Here is a 20692-nt window from a genome sequence, read left to right as displayed (position 1 = left end):
CCACCAAGTGTGCAACCTGTAGAAGAGTTGGTTGGGTGAGGCCAGTTGGAGCCCAGACTAGCCTTACTACAGAAGACTCTATGGGAAGACCAGGCAGCTGTAAGAGGAGGTGGAGTGGCTGAAAGGTGAGACAAACCTTATGGAGCTTGGGGTTTTTACAGAGCTGCTGTCATTTATAAGCAAGAGGAAGCTGATATTTATACAAAGCTTAGCTCCTCCTGTACCACCCAGGCACAGAAAATGCAGACATAAACACTGAAAAGTGCAGTAGCTGCAGACAGGTAGCCCACAGCAGATTACATAGAATAGTTGATGCCAACCCAAGAAGATTTAGAGCCAACACACCTGGTAGTGGGTGGCAGACAGCACCAACCCTAGATTCAGCTAGATATACAAGCAGCATGCCCAAAGGAAGAGTCTAGCAGGCACCAAACACCTCGGGGAATAAATATGCCCAGCAGGACAAGCACTGTACAGTGTATAATACACATTATGAAGGTTGACCCTTAGAGTTAGCCAGTCTGAAGGGATAACCATATCCATGAAAAAACCAACTGCATTCAATATACTCAAATACAAGAGGGAAATAAGTATCCTCAAGAAGCATTCCTAGAACAAGAAAAACAGAAGGCCTGGAGGTTAGTACCACTGAACCGAACTTTCTTATAAAGACACCACAAAAAATTTAAAGTCAGACAGTGCTACATAATACACAGACAAAATTGGAAGACAGAGAAATGTGACCTTAATGCATCAACAAGAGAAATCCTCAGAAAAAGAACTAAATGAAATGGAAGTAACCAAACTACCAGATGCAGAGTTTAAAATAATGATTTTTAGGCCCTGGCCAGTTGTCTCAGTGGTAAAGCGTTGGCCTGGCATGCAGGAGTCCCAGGCCCAGGTTTGATTCCCAGCCAGGGTACACAGGAGAAGCACCCATTTGCTTCTCCACCACTCCCCTTCTCCTCTCTGTCTCTCTCTTCCCTCCCGCAGCCAAGGCTCCACTGGAGCAAAGTTGGCCCGGGCACTGAGGATGGCTCCATGGCTTCTGCCTCAGGCACTAGAATGGCTCTGGTTGCAACAGAGCAATGCCCCAGATTGGCAGAGCATCACCCCCTGGTGGACATGCTGGGTGGATCCCGGTCAGGCACATGCAGGAGTCTGTCTGACTGCCTCCCCATTTCCAGCTTCAGAAAAATACAAACAACAAAAAAAGATTTTTAGGATGCTCAAGGATCTAAGAGCAATAATAGATGGACATAATAAGCACCTAAATAAAGAAATAGCAAGCATCAAAAAAGGTATTGAAATTATAAAAAAAGAACTAGTCAGAAATGACAAATACATGATCAGAAATGAAGACTGAAGTAGAAGCAATCAACAGCAGGCTGGATGAAGTAAAGCATCAATCAGCAATTTAGAGGACAAGAAAAATGAATGCACAGAGGCAGAGCAGGAAAAAAAAAAGGAACTCAAAAAGACTGAGGAAATTCTAAGAGAGCTCTGTGACAACACGAAGAGAAACCACATCCACATCATAGGGGTTCCTGAAGGAGAAGAGAATGAACAAAGGATAGAGAACTTGTTTCAAGAAATCATAGCTGAAAAGTTCCCTAAATTGATAAAAGGAAAAGTCACACAAGTTCAAGAAGCACAGAGTCCCATTAAAGAGGAACCCAAGGAGGCCTACATCAAGATACATCATAATTAAAGTCCCAAAGTTAAGAAACAATGAAAGAATACTAAAAGCTGCAAGAGAATAGCTGTTAATTACCTACAAAGAAACCCCCATAAAGATGACTTCTGACTTCTCAACAGAAACACTTGAGGCCAGAGGGCATTGGCAAGAAATAATCAAAGGGTATTGTTTAAAATTGAAGGAGAAATAAAAAGTTTCCCAGACAAAAAAAAAAAAAAAAAAACCCTCAAGGAATTCATTACACCAAACCATTGCTGCAAGAAATGTTAAGGGGCCTGCTGTAGATTTAAAGAATAAAATAACAATAAATAAGTACATGCTATTAATAACCTTAAATGTAAATGGATTAAATGTTCCAATCAAAAGACAGAGTAGCTGCATGGATAAGAAAACAGGACCTGTACATATGCTGTCTACAAGAGACATCCATCAGAGCAAAAGACACACATAGATTGAATGTGAAGGGATGAAAAATAGTATTTCCTGAAAATGGAAATAAAAAAACAACTTGGGTAGCAATACTTATATCTGACAAAATAGACTTTAAAACAAAGGTTATACTAAGGGATAAAGAAGGTCACTACGTAATGATAAAGGGAGCAGTCCAACAGTAGAATATAACCATTGTAAATATTTATGCACCAAATATAGCAGCACCTAAATATATAAACTAGATTTTGATGGACATAAAGGTTGAGAAAAACAGCAATACAGTACTATAAAACCAGGGAATTTTAATACCCACTGACATCAGTGGATAGATCCTCCAGGCAGAATATTAACAAAGAAATGGCGGCCTTAAATGACACACTAGATCGGTGTTTCCCAACGTGGGGCCCACGCCCCACAGGGGGGCAATTCGATAGTTAAGGGGGGCAATTTGAAAATGGACTCAACACGGCTTTAACTCTTTAGCCCCGGACCATTTAAATGCAATGCTAGATATCAGTGCCAAATTTAACAAAAAATGCAATTCTTAAATAATTGCGGTAAATAATTATTAAGTATAATTTCATTTGACGAGACCAAAATATCAACTGGGTGATTGGCGTTGTCAAGTAAACTTCGTCCTGGGTTCACCGCGGAGCGTGCCATCTGCCACGGGGAACCCCGGACATTTTAAAAACTCGCTAAACAGCCCTGGCCGGTTGGCTCAGCGGTAGAGCGTCGGCCTAGCGTGCGGAGGACCCGGGTTCGATTCCCAGCCAGGGCACACAGGAGAAGCGCCCATTTGCTTCTTCACCCCTCCGCCACGCTTTCCTCTCTGTCTCTCTCTTCCCCTCCCGCAGCCGAGGCTCCACTGGAGCAAAGATGGCCCGGGCGCTGGGCATGGCTCTGTGGCCTCTGCCTCAGGCGCTGGAGTGGCTCTGGTCGCAACATGGCGACGCCCAGGATGGGCAGAGCATCGCCCCCTGGTGGGCAGAGCATCGCCCCTGGTGGGCATGCCGGGTGGATCCCGGTCGGGCGCATGCGGGAGTCTGTCTGACTGTCTCTCCCTGTTTCCAGCTTCAGAAAAATGAAAAAAAAAAAAAAAAAAAAACTCGCTAAACAACGCAGTTATTCTCACCTAATTGGCCCATCGCAACTTCTGTAGTGTTTCACATCATTCAGTTGGTGTTAATTTGAAATAAGTGTCAGTCAAAACTGTTGTAAAAGCTCGTTGATTTAATAAATATACATATATATATTGTATAGATATAATTGGTAAGTATTTGATTTTATTTTTATCAATATTAAACTCTTTATTAAGTACTTCTTGCATCGGGGCTAGAAAGCACTAATATTTTATAAATATTATTGGGGCTATAATAGTGCATGCACGACAATTTTAATTTTAGAAGCATAACTTTCCAGAAAATTTTGTCAAGTGGAAAAAATATAGATACCTTTTGATTTGCGGTGGTAGTGTAGTGAATGTGTTATATACATTTAAATAAATATGAATTTTTAGTATACGTTTACTCTATGCACATTGAATATATTTTAACACATATTTTAATATTAGTTTTTAATTGATCTTATTTTTATTTCTTATAGCCCATAGTAAAATGAGTGGTGTAAGCAAGAAAAAAACTCGTCAATATTCGGAGGAGTATTTAAAATTTGGGTTCATACCCACTGTCCACGATGAGCAGATTCCTTTTTGTCTTTTATGCCAGCAATGCTTGACCAACGAATCAATGAAACGAGGTCGTCTTGAGGTGCATTTGAAGGCGAAACATAGTGCTCATATTAATTCAGATTTGAGTTACTTTAAAATTTTAAAGAAAATTTTTGAAAAAAGAACAACATTAAAGTCTCTATTTACTGCTCATACTTCAACTAATAATCGTGTTCTTGAGGCTAGTTATCAAATTTCTTTATTCTTCACTAAAACTGGAGAAAATCACACTATAGGAGAGAATTTAATAAAACCATCAATATCAGCATTTCTTAAAACGATTCTTGAAAAAGATGACAAAGATGTAAAAGCTATGCTACTCAGTGACAATACTGTTAGCAGAAGAATAGACAAAATGAGTGAGGATATTGAAAAACAACTTATTGAAAAGCTGAAAACAAGAAAATTCTCCTTGCAAATGGATGAATCAACTTTGAGAGACAGTGAGGCAGTATTGATAACTTACGTAAGATATATTGATAAAGGACATTTTGCTGAAGAAATGTGGTCCTGTAAAAGATTAGAAAGCACCACTACCTCCAAAGATATATATAATAAGCTCAAAAACTACTTAGATGTCAATGATATACCAATGAAAAATATAACATCTTGTGCTGCAGATGGTGCTCCCAATACGATGGGCAAGAAAAATGGCTGCTTAAAATTGATGAAAGATGCGAATCCAGAAATGATTCTTGTGTATTGTGTTATTCATAGGGAAAACTTGGTAGCTAAAAACATCTCGCCTGTTCTGAATGAAGTATTACATACAGTAATAAAGTGTGTTAGTGCTATTAAAGCTAGTGCCAAATGTGAGCGTCTTTTCAAGCTATTTTGTGAAGAACAAAATGAAGACCATGTGAGACTTTTACTTCATACTGAAGTAAGATGGCTATCTAAAGGAAACTGTTTGAAAAGATTTATGGAACTGTTGGATACTCTTAGTGATTTTTTAAGCGACAAACCTGAAATGAAGTATCTGTTAACAATAGATGGTAAAGCATTTGTGAGTTATTTAGCTGATATCTTTGAAAAACTAAATATATTAAATAAGCAACTTCAAGGAACAAATAAAACTCTTGTGGATGCAAAAGCAAAGATATTTGGTTTCATTACCAATATTGACTTATGTCAGAAACATATTAACAACAAAATCTTTAAACAGTTTCATTGGCTCCAAAAATGTGAAGTAACTGATACCGCTTTACTTGTTATTGTCAATCATTTGAATATTCTATCGGCTGATTTAAAAGAAAGATTTTCTGATTTAAAACAAATTGATTTCCCAACATGGATGATGCAGCCAATGTTAGTGGATTTGTCTGATATATCAAATATGCAGTATCAAGAAGAACTCGCAGAATTGCAAAATAATGAGTCAGTTAAAGCTTTATTTAATATCAAAGGAGTGATGGCATGGCTTTGTGAGGAAACAGAAATCAAATACCCAAATTCAACCAAATGTGCAAGAAAACTATTGCTACCATTTCCATCTTCATTTTTAGCTGAATGTGGATTTAGTGCTGTAAATGATTTACTGGTAAAAAAAAGAAATCGGCTGGATATAACACAACGTGGAGACTTGAGACTAAAGCTAACCAAATTGGAACCTAATATAAAATCTCTGTGCAGCAAGCATCATGCGCAAGGATCACACTAAATTAAAATAATAAATTAATATAGAAAAATCTGTATTAAAATTATTTGGAATTTAAATTTCTGTTTTTCATTATATGTTTTGAAATTTTACTTACTGTGTTTTGTTAACAATTTCATAGTGATTTCTTCCTAGAACCTATCATTTATGTTTATTAAGTGAACAAATCAATTTTTAATGTTAAAAATTATGTATGTTACATAGGGGGGGGACATAAAAATTTTAGAAAGGTTAAGGTGGGGCATGGCACAAAAAAGGTTGGGAAACACTGCACTAGATCAACTGAATTTAATTGATATCTTCAGAATCTTACATCCCAAAGCAGCAGAATATACATTTTTTTCATGTGCTCATGGTACATTCTCTAGGCTAGACCACATATTAGACACAAAATAAGTCTCAATAAATTTAAGAAGATTGAAATCATATCAAGCATCCTCATCACAAGGGCATGAAATTAGAAGTCAACTATAAAAGGAAAACTGAAAAACAATGAAACACTTGGAGGCTAAATAGTATGTTATTCAATAACAAATGGGGTAACAACGAGGTCAAGGAAGAAATAAAAAATTTCCCTGGAACTGTTGTAAGGTACCAAAAAGCTGAAAATTGATATTGATATTCTGGGAGGAAAGGTCAGGCTTTCCTATTAGGCTCTCTTGTCCCATCCCTCCTTTAGGGAGGGGAGGGAGAAGAATGTAGAAGTTTCTGGTCATTCAGTTTTAAATCTAAAATAAAGGTTAGCCTAGAAACTTCTTCTCTTTCAATATGCGGCAGAATTTACATACCACCTTGCATTGATTGTAGTTCCTCCTCCTTCCTGGTCTTGAGGGTAAAATACCTCTAGGCTAGTAAGGGAAGATGAACCCTGAAAGATCTGTAAACATCTTTGATTGTGTTACCTTAAAAGTCTTAATGTTTCGGCCCTGGCTGGTTGGCTCAGCGGTAGAGCGTTGGCCTGGTGTGCAGGAGTCCTGGGTTCAATTCCTGGCTGGGGCACACAGGAGACGCACCCGTCTGCTTCTCCACCCCTCCCCCTCTCCTTCCTCTCTGTCTCTCTCTTCCCCTCCCGCAGCCAAGGCTCCATTGGAGCAAAGACGGCCTGGGCATTGAGGACGGCTCTGTGGCCTCTGCCTCAGGTGCTAGAATGGCTCTGGATGCAACAGAGCAACACCCCAGAGGGGGAGAGCATCGCCCCCTGGTGGGCATGCCGGGTGGATCCCAGTCGGGCGCATGCGGGAGTCTGTCTGACTGCCTCCCCGTTTCCAGCTTCGGAAAAATGAAAAAAGAAAAAAAAAAGTCTTAATGTTTCTGTGTACCCCCTAAACAAATGTTGCCAGCTTGTACCATGGAGTCATGCTCTCCCCACCCATGTGTGAGCAAGGGTATATAAACAGCTCCTGAACTATTTTTGGCACTGCACGATTTGGGCTTGCAGATGCTTTGTGTCAGCCATATGCAGCCAGCATATTTAATAAATCTTCTCCTGTAATAAAACTCTTCAAAATTCATCTGGAGTCAGTGTCTCTACATGAACTTGATGAAATGAGGTAGAGTGCAGGAGGGGTGCAGAATCTGGGGTGCAGAACTTTATAACATAAAAGGGCTCGTCCAGGATCCAGTGTTTTGCATCACCGGATCGAGACATCCCGAATCAGCTGCACTCTTTGCTGCACTGCCCAGCCCTGCTTGAATCTCAAGGAGAGGCGTGCCACCTGGGACTTTCCAGGGCTCCTCGTCTTCCTGTAGGGTCTGGACAGTTCTATGGTAGATGCCTCCCGGTTACCAAATTCGCCAATTTGGATAATTTGGCAGAGAAAATTGAGGAGGTAGGTAGAGCAACTCTTTCTGCTTTACTTAATTTTCTGGCTTCCCTTTGAACTCTTGCTTTCACGTTTATGTTTGTAACTAGTTTGTAGTCTGTGTTGGACTAGAATGTGGATAGAGTGGATTTGGGGGCTTTGCTGAGTTGTGACTCTAGGAATGTGGAACCTCGGTGGAAGTAGGTAGGTGGTTGTAACTCGTCTATAGTTTTTATGTTTTGAACTGGAACTGCTGCGAAATAGACCAGACGTGGTCGTAAGTTTGCACAGGCTCTCCAAGACTGAGATGTCGGTGGGGAGTTTTAGTGGTCCTGCTTTGGGTTTTGCTAGGAGAAGGATTTCTGGTTATATTCTGGAGGGACGATTGGTGGGGATTGAGTCCTGCTTCACGCTCTTGGGGGTATCTGCTCGTACTTTAGAAGGACATTAATGGGAACTGAGTGGGCCAGGTCCCCCAGTTCTGTAGCAGGCCTTCAGAGATGTCAGTTTCTCTAAGAGAGGTATTACTAGGAACTTCATCCTGCCCAGGACTTCCAGAGGTATCTAGTTGCGCCCTTGGTAAAATGCCAGAAATGGGGATGTTGTGTCTATCTCTAGGAAGGCTAATGGAGGTTAAGTTCATCCAGGATTAGTCAGTCTCACATTGCACTGAATCAGTGGAGGTTGAGCTAAGCTGGATTAATTAATCTCAACCCAAGACTTCTAAGAGACATCTCTGTGTTTCTCGAGATCTTAGTCTTTATTTTAATGTTTCTGTTTCTAAAACCCCTGGTTCAGAAATTTCTGGTGCTGAGACCTGTGTGCACCTGAGAGGCCACAAGGGGAGCTCTTCCCTCATCTATGAGGCTTTGTCTTTGTTTATCAAATTATCTGGTATTATTTAATTGAAATAGGCACACATTGTTTGTGTATAAGTTCTTTGTTTAATGTCTAAACATGTCTGTTTTAAGGCCTGTTTGAGTCTTTTGTGTTAAAATTGGAAGCTTCTGACTAAAAAGCAATCTTAATTAGCAAACTATTATTCTCTTTGTTCTTCAATACTAGCTCCGGGGCGCCCTAGAATAGGCAAGTCAAGGTTTCTGCCCTGAAGGAAATTACTCTCTTCAGTTGGCTTCTTCCCTTCGTCTTGTGTAATAATTAATATCTCTATAGTCAAACACCTTTTATTCAGGTGCTAGTTAACTATCTGTCTCATATTTTTGTTTTATTGGTGCACTAGTTTCTGAATTTTTCTGAAGTAATTTTAATTTCCTAATTAGTAAACTTAGCTATTAAATATGGGAGGAAGGGCCAGTCACAGAACATCCCTTTAGGTTGTCTTTTAAAGCACTTTCAAAAAGCTTATGAAGACAACCGTGGGTATGGAATTAAATGGTCCAAGAGAAGGCTTCACACTTTCTGAGAATCAGAATCGCCTGCTTTCAGGGTTAAATGGCCGAAAGTCGGGACTTTTTTTTTTTTTTTTTTTTTGGTATTTTTCTGAAGTTGGAAACAGGGAGGCAGTCAGACAGACTCCTGCATGCACCTGACCGGGATCCACCTGGCATGCCCACCAGGGGGCGATGCTCTGCCCATCTGGGGCGTCGCTCTATTGCAACCAGAGCCATTCTAGTGCCTGAGGCAGAGGCCACAGGGCCACCCTCAGCGCCCGGGCCAACTTTGCACCAATGGAGCCTTGGCTGCAGGAGGGGAAGAGACAGACAGAGAGGAAGGAGGGAGGGGTGGAGAAGCAGATGAGCACTTCTCCTGTGTGCCCTGGCCAGGAATCGAACCTGGGACTCCTGCACGCCAGGCTGATGCTACCACTGAGCCAAATGGCCAGGGCCCTGAAAGTTGGGACTTTTAATCCCCAGATAGTAAAATCAGTGTGGGATATTGTAACTGAGGATCCAGCTTACCCTGATCAGTTTCCATACATTGATCAATGGCTAAATTTAACATTAGATCCACCACAATGGCTAAAAGTTTGCTCCATGCAAACTGGGTGCCAAGCCTTTTAATTTTATTCCCTACAATCCTATTACTTATGAGTCTATCACTCCTTCTGTAGTTGCAATTTAATTTAAGTCAGGCCAGATTTGAGTCTGGAAAGGGATGAAAAAATAGCTAAAATGACAGTAGCAGCACTCCAAGAGATGACTCTTTTATGGATGAGGGACCCCAAAGGAGCAAAATAGAGAAGGGAGGAATTAAAAAGAGAACAGGATTCGGCTAGGAAAGAATCAATGTGCTTATTGTAAGGAAGAGGGCCATTGGAAAAATAAATGTCCCAATTTACAAGCAGCCACGGGGAAGAGAGAAAAGTGGAATCCACAAATTGAAAGGGTTTCTCCAAACTCTGGAACAAAAGGACTAGCGAATAAACAGTTTGAGTAAGAGTAAAAAGCCAAGCGGGGACGCTGGGCATGTGGATGGATACGGTGGGGCCCGGGCAGAGGAGAGGCAAATGTACACATGCCTCCTACCCTCTCCGTCATTCTCCGGTCTCCTTCCGCACTGCACCCGAGTGGAAGGCAAACAGTAAACAGCCTGCCGCCTTCAGGTGCACGGTTAAGTTAGGATTCAGCCTGCTGAGTGTAGAACAGCAGAAAAGAGCAATGAAGTAAGGATAAAATAACTAAAATGTAGAATAGAAATTAGTTTCAAATGTCCACCTACTGACCAAAAGAGGTTTTGCCCATTTAGGAATTACAGGGTAGGAATAGTATTAAAAATTAAAACTTAGCTTTAAAGAAAAATTGTAAAGGAAAGAAAAGGAATTTAGAATTTAACAAACCATAGGTGTGGACCATGCTAGTTAATTGGCAGCTTCTTAAATTAAATTGCAACTACAGAAGGAGTGATAGACTCATAAGTAATAGGATTGTAGGGAATAAAATTAAAAATAAGCTCTCTGTGGGTTAGGGATGAGGGCTTGTTGCCATCCACAGGTGTAAAAATTAGAGAGGAGTTCCAGCACTCTCCCGCGGACAGAGAGGGTGTTGGATTCTCCTCCAAGTTTTTCAGTTTTGTAAAAGACATGAAGTTCATAAGGAAGACCCACAACATTAACCATAATGGTAAAAATTGTAAAAAGAATTTTTAGGGAATTGCGGGAAAAATTGGAAACCTCATATAGGCTAAAGCAACTCACTATTGGGAAAGTAATTTTGTACAAATTGTATTTAGCTGATCAAAGCAAGGCAGTTAGTTTACAGGTGGCAAATTGATTTGAGTCCTGCTTAGGAGAGGTCCCATTATCTTGCTAAGGAGCTTGATTGCAGAGAAAAAAAAGGTAAAAGCAGCAAGCTCTCAGTTCTTGGAGTCTGCTTCTCCCTCAGGCATCCACCCCACCCCTCATGATTGAAATTACTGTAAGTCAAAAGAAAGTTAATATTTCATTGCCAGCTGGGTAGTTTATACCAAGAATCCCTTATTGTATAAAAGTATTTTCCATGATAAAATTATTTAAATGTATATATTGTTTCAAAGGCCTTTTGTTAATTCTTTTATCTGCTGTTTTATAGCCCTGTAATATTGGAATCTTAGTTTAAATATTAGGAATTATTAATAATGTCTTTTTATGTAATGTTTAGTTTATTATCATTTTGAAACAGTATTGTTAAATTTTCTTTTGAATGCTAATGTACTGAATCGTTTAGCAGCAAAGAGACTCTGGAATTCTAAAGGAGACACCCAAACCTATTTTTCTTGAATTGACCTAGCTAATAATGTTGTTTTTGTCTTTTTTCCAAAAGTTTATATAGATAAAAAAGGGCTCTCAAGCCCCTCAGTGAGATCTTCTGAGCATGGCTTTTAAGGTCTATAATGGCCAAGGGAGTAACAGAAAAGGAAAATAAGGCCCAAAAGACGTCAGGAAATACCAGCTTTTGGCATACGCTCTTAAAGGCTCTGGCGCCCTAAAGGGCTTCATAGGATTCCATCACAACCCTGCTTCAAGGGTGGAAAGAAAGGTCAATGAATTGAAGCCTGCGAGGCTTCTTTGCTCCACCGGAGGACATGTCTTTGCTGTGGAAAAAGGGACATGAGAAGCTAAGCTGCCTCCTTGCTCCATGGAGGGAGAGTTCAGTCTCTTCTAGCCCTGCTCCAGCTACCTGTGACCTGACCTTGCCCAGCTTACTGAGAATTGCCATTGAAGGCTCAAGGACATCATTTATGAGCCTAAGGTATTTCTTCCAAGTAGCAGATAAACTGATCTCATTTCTTGTGAACACAAGGGCCATCTACTATGCCTTGCCTGAATATTTGAGTTTTACTTATCCCTTGAAGATCTCTACTGTGGGTATTGACAGTCTGATTTTATTGCTTTATTTAATGCAGTGGTCCCCAACCCCTGGGCTGCGACCGGTACCGGTCCATGCACCATTTGTTACCGGTCCATAGAGAAAGAATAAATAACTTAACTTATTTCTGTTTTATTTATATTTAAGTCTGAATGATGTTTTGTTTTTTAAAAATGACCAGATTCTCTCTGTTACATTCGTCTAAGACTCACTCTTGATACTTATCTCGGTCACGTGATACATTTATTTGTCCCACCCTAAAGGCTGGTCTGTGAAAATATTTTCTGACATTAAACTGGTCTGTGGCCCAAAAAAGGTTGGGGACCACTGATTTAACATATAGTGTCTCCTTTATTCTTCTTGTTTCAATGCCCCATGCCTATTGTAGGCTGGGACCTGCTCCTAATTCCAACTAGAAGCAGTGGTCACTAGGACTTAAACTCTAGCTGCAAAGTGCAGAATGTCACCACAACTCCAATGCCTTGTGGACTTTTCCTGAATATGTGTAACTCCTGTTCTTTAGGACATTTCTCAGACTCAGTGAAATTACATTAACATGTTAAGAACATATGTGACTGTAAGAATTTTATTTTGAATCCTGTTATATTAGTTAGAATTTTATTTTTGTTTAATAATCTAGTAGGCTTTAGTCATTTTATTGTATTAAGATACTTGTTATAGTATTTGTTAACATTAACTATTTGAATTTTATTGTTAATTGTATATTTTTCCAGTCTGCCTCAAAATCGGAACATAGTAATTCAAATAAATAAATGTCACCCAGAACCAGTGGGGTCTTGGGACCCTTACTGCCAAAGGTTTATTCGAAACCAATTAGAAAAAGATTTGGCTAGTAGGAAAGAAACCCAATATTATTATTATTATTATTATTATTATTATTTTTCATTTTTCTGAAGCTGGAAACGGGGAGAGACAGTCAGACAGACTCCCGCATGCGCCCGACCGGGATCCACCCGGCACGCCCACCATGGGGCGACGCTCTGCCCACCAGGGGGCGATGCTCTGCCCATCCTGGGCGTCGCCATGTTGCGACCAGAGCCACTCTAGCGCCTGAGGCAGAGGCCACAGAGCCATCCCCAGCGCCCGGGCCATCTTTGCTCCAATGGAGCCTCGGCTGCAGGAGGGGAAGAGAGAGACAGAGAGGAAAGCGCGGCAGAGGGGTGGAGAAGCAAATGGGCGCTTCTCCTGTGTGCCCTGGCCGGGAATCGAACCTGGGTCCTCCGCACGCTAGGCCGACACTCTACCGCTGAGCCAACCGGCCAGGGCCGAAACCCAATATTATTTAGAAACTAATTTGAAGTTACATTGTGCCCACAGGTACCAAAAGGTCAAGGCAAGTAAAATGCATGAATGAAATAGTAAAAGAAATGTAACCACCCTTTCCCTAAGTACTTGCAGGATTTACAGGTTACTCAGCAAACTGTTCAAAGATTGTCCAAGAGGCACTTTCAGTAGTACATCACAAGGACTGACTTCCATGTGGACAGGTCCACACACCATGATTCTGACCACTCCCACTGCTGCTAAATTAGTAAAACGACGTGCCCTACTCCAACCACAAACCAAAGCTGGTTGGTCTACATACAGCGAATGTATGAAAAACTCACTAAGGACTTCTTTTTATCAGACTCTGGGAAAAGGAAAACTAAGATAAAATGAAAGCCAGCTTAATTGTCACTAAAAATTTTAAAATTAAGAGTTCTGACTAAAGGTAAATTGTTATAAAGGCCAATTAGTTTTATATAAATTGCAAAAGAAAATTGTACAGTCTATAGGAAATTAATCAGTAATATTTGTTTCTTTAGTGAACTGTAATGCTATTAATTCTGTCTGTTAAATATCTTTTACATGTTATAAGTTAATAACCCTAGACAAAAGCCTCATACTCTTCAGTAAATTAAGTCAAGGATTTGATTTAGGAAATAGAATCATTGGGGATGTTGTAAGGTACCAAAAAGCTGAAAATTGATATTGATATTCTGGGAGGAAAGGTCAGGCTTTCCTATCAGGCTCTCCTGTCCCATCCCTCCTTTAGGGAGGGGAGAGAAAAGAATGTAGAAGTTTCTGGCTTGAAGAACAATGGGTCATTTAGCTTTAAATCTAAAATAAAGGTTAACCTAGAAACTTCTTTTCTTTCAATAGGAGGCAGAAGTTACATACCACCTTGCATTGATTTTAGTTCCTCCCCCTTCCTGGTCTTGAGGGTAAAATACCTCCAGGCTAGTAAGGGAAGATGAACCCTGAAAGATCTGTAAACATCTTTGATTGTGTTACCTTAAAAGTCTTAATGTTTCTGTACCCCCTAAACAAATGTTGCCAGCTTGTACCATGAAGTCATGCTCTCCCCCACCCATGTGTGAGCAAGGGTATATAAACAGCCCCTGAACTATTTTGACACTGCACAATTTGGACTTGCAGATGTCCCATGTCAGCCATATATGGCTGGCATATTTAATAAATCTCCTCCTCTCATAAAACTCTTCAAAGTTTATTTGGACTGAGTGTCTCTACGTGAACTTGATGAAATGAGGTAGAGTGCCTTTCAGAATCTGGGGTGCGGCACTTTATAACAGAACAAATAAAAATAAAGATACAAAAACTCAGAATGTATGAGACATAGCAAAAGCAGTCCTAAGAGGGAACTTCATAGCATTACAGGCATACCTTAATAAGCAAGAGAAAGCTCAGATAAACAACTTAACCCTGCATCTAAAAGAACTAGAAAAAGAACATCAAATAAAGCCCAGAGAAAGTAGAAAGAAGGAAATAATAAAGATAGGAGCAGAAATAAATGACATAGAGTCTATAAAAAAATACAAAAGATCAATGAATCCAAAAGCTGTTTTTTTTAAAGGTAAATAAGACTGATGAACCTTTAACCAGACTCATCAAGAAAAATAGAAAGAAGATTCAAATAAATAAAATTAGAAATGAAAATGGAAAAGTAACAACTGATACCATAAAAATACAAAGGGTTGTAAGAAAATACTATGAAAATCTATATGCCAAAAATTGGACAACCTAGGTGAAATGGATAAACTCCTAGAAACATACCATTTTCCAAGACTCAATCTGGAAGAATCAGAACACTTAAACTGACTCATCATAACAAATGAAATTGAAACAGTTATCAGAAATCTCCCAACAAACAAAAGACCTGGACCGAATGGCTTTACAGGCAAATTTTCCCAAATATTTAAAGAACTAACACCTATTCTCAAGCTATTTCAAAAAATTCAAGAGGAGGGAAGACTTTCAAGCTTCTTTTATGAGGCAACATTGATCCTCATTCGAAAACCAGGTATAGACACTACCAAGAAAGAAAACGATAGACCAATATCCCTGATGAACATAGATGCTAAAATTTTCAATAAAATCTTGGCAAAGCGGATCCAGCAATACATTAAAAACATCATACATCATAATCAAGTGGGATTTATTCCAGGGAGTCAAGGCTGGTACAATATTCGCAAATCAATCAATGTGATTCACCACATAAACAAAAGGAAGTATAAAAATCACATGATAATATCAACAGATGCAGAAAAAATATTTGATAAAATCCAGCACCCATTTTTGATTAAAACTCTTAGCTAAGTGGGAATACAGACAACATACCTCAACATAATAAAGGCCATCTATGACAGACCCACAGCCAACATCATACTCAATGGACAAAAATGAAAAGCAATCCCCTTAAGATCAAGAACAAGGCAGGGGCACCCCCTTTCACTACTCTTATTTAACATAGTTCTAGAAATCCTAGCCATAGCAATCAGACAAGAAGAAGAAATAAAAGGCATTCAAATTGGAAAAGAAGATGTAAAACTATCATTATTTGCTGATGACATGATACTGTACATAGAAAACCCTAAAGTCTCAGTCAGAAAACTACTAGACCTGATAAATAAATTCAAAAAGATGGCAGGATATAAAATTAATATTCAGAAACCAGTGACATTATTATACACCAACAATAAACTGTCTGAAAGCGAAATTAAGGAAACAATCCCCTTTATTATTGCAACAACAACAAAATAAAGTACTATTGTAAGGTACCAAAAGCTGAAAATTGATATTAATATTCTGGGAGGAAAGGTCAGGCTTTCCTATCAGGCTTTCCTGTCCCATCCTTCCTTTAGGGAGGGGGAAGGAGAAGAATGTAGAAGTTTCTGGCTTGCAAGAACAAAAGGTCAGTCAATTTTAAATCTAAAATATAAAGGTTAACCTAGAAACTTCTCTTTCAATAGGAGGCAGCATTTATATACCACTTTGCATTGACTGTAGTTCCTCCCCCTTCCTGGAATCTTGAGGGTAAAATACCTTTAGGCTAGTAAGGGAAGATGAACCCTGAAAGATTTGTAAACATCTTTGATTGTGTTACCTTAAAAGTCTTAATGTTTCTGTGTACCCCCTAAACAAATGTTGCCAGCTTGTACCATGATATCATGCTCTCCTCTGCCTGTGTGTGATCAAGGGTATATAAACAGCCCCTGAACTATTTTTGGCACTGCACGATTTGGACTTGCAGATGCCCTGTGTCAGCCATATGCGGCCAACATATTAATAAATCTCTTCCTCTAATAAAACTCTTCAAAATTTATTTGGACTGGGTGTCTTTACTTGAACTCGATGAAATGAGGTACAGTGCCTCTCAGTATCTGAGGTGCGGTACTTTATAACAGTACCTAGGAGTATATTTAACCAAGGAGGTAAAAGACTTGTACTCAGAAAATGATAAGACATTGAAAAAGAAATTAAGGAAAATACAAACAAGTAGAAGCATATACTGTGTTCATGGATAAGAAGAATAAACATTATTAAAAAGTCTATATTACTCAAAGCAATCTATAGATTCAGTGCAATTCCTATTAAAATACCAATGGCATACTTCAAAGATACAGAACAAAATATTACAAAAATTTATATGGAACCAAAAAAGGACACAAAGAGCCTCTGCAATCTTGAAAATGAAGAATAAAGTGAATAGTATCACACTTCCTGATAGCAAGTTATACTACAGAGTCATAGTAATTAAAACAGCTTGGTACTGGCATAAGAATAAGCATACAGATCAATGGAACAGAACAGACAACCCAGAAATTTATGGTCAGTTGATATTTCACAAGGGAGGTAAGAGCAAATAGTGGAGTAAAGACCATCTCTTTAATAAATGGTGTTGGGAAAATTGTCTAGGTATATGCAAAAAAAGAAACTAGATCACTAACTTACACCATTCACAAAAATAAACTCAAAATGGATAAAAGACTTAAATGTAAGTCGTGAAACTATAAACATCTTGGAAGTAAACATAGGCACTAAACTCTGATATCTCTCTTCTCATAGGAATATTTTTGCTGATTTATCTCCACGGGCAAGTGAAATAAAGGGCAAAATAAACAAACGGGACTATATCAAACTAAAAAGCTTTTGCACAGCAAAAGACACCATGAACAAAACTAAAAGACTACCTACAGAATGGGAGAACATATTCGCCAATATGTCTGATAAGGGGTTAATAACCAAAATTTATAAAAAAACTTCTAAAACTCAACACCAGGAAGGTAAATAATTCAATCAAAAAATGGGCAAAAGAACTGAATAGACACTTCTCCAAAGAGTATATACAGATGGCCACTAGGCATATGAAGAAATGTACAACGTCACTAATCATCAGAGAAATGTATATTAAAACCACAATGAGATTCCACCTCACACCAGTCAGAATGGTGCTCCTTAACAAATCAACAGAGAATAAGTCCTTGTGAGGGTGTGGAGAAAAGGGAACCCTCCTGTACTGCTGGTGGGAATGCAGACTTCTGCAGCCACTGTGGAAAACAGTATGGAGTGTCCTCAAAAAATTAAAAATGGAACTGCCTTTTGACCCAACTATCCCACTTTAGGAATATACCCTAAGAATACCAAATTACTGATTCAAAAGAAGATACGCATTCTCATGTTTATTGCAGCATTGTTTACAATAGCCAAGCTCTGGAAACAGCCCAAGTGTCCGTCAGTAGATGAGTGGATTAAAAAGCTCTGGTGCATATACACAATGGAATACAACATGGTTGTGAAAAAGAGGGAAATCTTACCTTTTGTGATGGCTTGGATGGACTTGGATATTATTATGCTAAGTGAAATAAGCCCGGCAGAAAAGGACAAACATCACATGGTCTCACTTATATGTGGAATCTAATAAACAAAGTGAACTGAGGAACGGAATAGAGGCAGAGGCAGGGTCGTAGGAAGCAGAGGGACAGTTGTCAGAGGGAAGTGGGATGAGGGACGGGATCAGAGAAGGTGAAGGGATTAGTGAAATTATATATACATAACACATAGATACAAATAATAGAACAGAAAATCCCAGAGGGAAGGGGGGAGGGAATTGGGGGGGGTGGGGGCAAAGGGAGAGTAATGGGGGACAAGGGGGTGGGAGTGAGGGTATCATATTGAGTGGGATACTTGAATTTATGTTAACGATAAATTAAAACGAAAAATTAAAAAGAAAAAGAAATGAAAATTTAAGTGGACTGTGATGTTGCACAGGGAAGTACTTTTCCAGGATATCAGTAGTTTCTTTTCTCTCACTGGATTATTTTGAGATAGTGGAATGTAGTTTGCTAAACATTTCAAACCAAATATGCAGAGTAGACACATAGAGGTCACTACAGGTTTGGGGTTTTTTTAAGTGAGAAAACTTGGGTACTAACAAAAGGGTGAATAATAGCATATCTGTTAATACAGAAGGATGGGCCAGTCCCACCTAAAGGTGTAAAAGTGTCACAGCATGCCTTTATCCTGTTGTGTTTGTCAACATGTTTATCCTGTCATGTCATCATCCTAAAAATGGTTAGATTTTTGGAAACCTTGTATAGCAATTCTTCTCCCTATGTCACATGATTTGAGCTGAAAACCACAATCCATTTCTGTGTGGCTTTGTTCTCAGTTGACTTTCATGGTTAGAAAGCTGTCTGATAATTAACCCCTGTTAAAGTATTAGCTGGTACTAACTTAAGGCATGACTTCTACTTATGGAGCTTTATATTAATATGATATTTAATACTACAAAGTCTTAAAGACTCAAAGAAATGAATTTGCCCCAGAGCCATCGCAAGCCCACTGACAAGCCAGTGACTGCCTCCTGGAGGCCTTCAATGGCACCAGGCAGAAAGCTGCCATTGTGTCTTCTTGTAAGAGTTTTCCTGATGGCCACGTGTGTCCAGGACACAGAAAAACCCCTCTAAGTTTTCCTTTGTTCCTGCCGAACTTGAATAGCTCAGTAGCTCACCCAGACTAATGATTCGGATTTTTGTCACATTGTACCACTTATGGCGGATGCTAACATTACAGATAAAGTAATGTACTTGACATAATCCCAGTACTTCCCCCATCCTCTCTGCTGACTTTGCTTCTTAGATCACTGAGAAAATAGAAGTGACTATGATAGAACTTGTTTGCAAATTCTCGCCACATCTCTCACTTGCCAGCAATTTTCCTCCCGGGTATTCTGCTTTCTCTCTTTACTAATGATTAATTGTCCATGTTGCTGTTTAAGCTCACGGGATCCCATCTTCATTCGCCTGCTCAAGGTCATCACTCCAGCAACTCACCCTTTTTTTATGAACCATTCCCATCAGCATACCAATATGCCATTGTTTCTCTTATCTTTAAAACAATGAAAATATCCTCTCTCTTGATCTCATTTCCTGCTCAGGCTACTGTCCAGTTCAATTTCTTGTCACATCAAAAGTCCTTGAAAAACTTATACTTGCTCTTCCAAGTTCTTTTTTCATTTCTCCTCAATCACTTAAATCAAGTTTTTGTCCCTAATCACTCCACTAAAATTGCTCCTACCAAGTTCACCAGAGACCTGCATACTGCTTAGCCCAATGGTATATCCTCAGACCTCATATCATTTGTCAGCCATATTTGACAGTCCATCACTCCTTTTTCCTTGAAACACTTTCTTCATTTGGCTTCAGGGATTCCACACTTCTGATTTTCTCCTTACCTCATTGCGGGCTCCTACTCATGTCTTGCTGATTTGTCCCCATCTCGCTGTCCTCTTAACAAAGTGAAACTGCAAGGGAAGGTCTTTGGGCCATTTTTCTTCGGACTCTACGCTGATTCCCTTGGCCATCTCATCCAGTCTCGTGGCTTTAAATATCACTGTGTGAAATACTCTCCAACCTTTATCTCTAGCCCAGATCTTTCTCTTGAACTCTAGACTCCTCCGTTTACCTCAGGGTCTAGTTGGTATATCACATTTAACCCTGATCTCCCCTTCCAAGTCCTCTTTTGTGTCTCCTCACCTCTCTCCCAGTCTATTCTCAGCAATCTAGCTCATGTGATGCTATTAAAACATAAGGTAGAGGCCCTCACTAGGTAGCTCAGTTGGTTAGAGCATTGTCCCTACATGCAGAGGTTGAGGGTTTGATCCCCATTCAGGACACATGCAAGGATCAACCAACAGCAGAAGGAATGGGTGGAATGACAAATTGATGTTTTGTTCTCTCTCTCCTTTCATCTCTAAAATCAAGAAAAACAAAACACCAAAAACACACATAAGGCAGATCACGTTACTCTTCTATTTAAAACCCCCTAGTGGCTTCTGGTCACTCTCAATACAAAAGTCAAAACCCTTACTATGTCTTACTAGGCCTCATCCAATCTGCCCCAAATCACCTCCTGGCCTTCTCTCCCTAGTGCTGATTCTGCTCTGGCCACACTGACCTTCTGGCTGCTGTTGCTCATCCCTGCAGGCCTTCCTTCTCCTGGGCTCTCCTCTCTCCCAGACCACTCTTTCCCCAGATATCTGTATGGGTCGTTCCTTCACCTTCTTCAGGTTTCATTCCTTCTCACTCAGGCCTTCCTCTACCACCCTATTAAATTGCAATGCCCCTCCCTGTCCATCTTTCCTGAGTTATCTTTCCCCACGGACCTCTGCTATGTAAACATGCAGAGTTAGGACAATAATCAGGGACAGCGAGGCACCCTCGGGCAAAAGCCCTGAGCGGACCAGAGTCCAGAGGCCTCTCTGGCCCA

This window comes from Saccopteryx leptura, chromosome 3, assembly GCF_036850995.1.
Source record: "Saccopteryx leptura isolate mSacLep1 chromosome 3, mSacLep1_pri_phased_curated, whole genome shotgun sequence".
NCBI classification, from domain to species: domain Eukaryota; kingdom Metazoa; phylum Chordata; class Mammalia; order Chiroptera; family Emballonuridae; genus Saccopteryx; species Saccopteryx leptura.
This window is presented reverse-complemented; position numbering follows the sequence as displayed.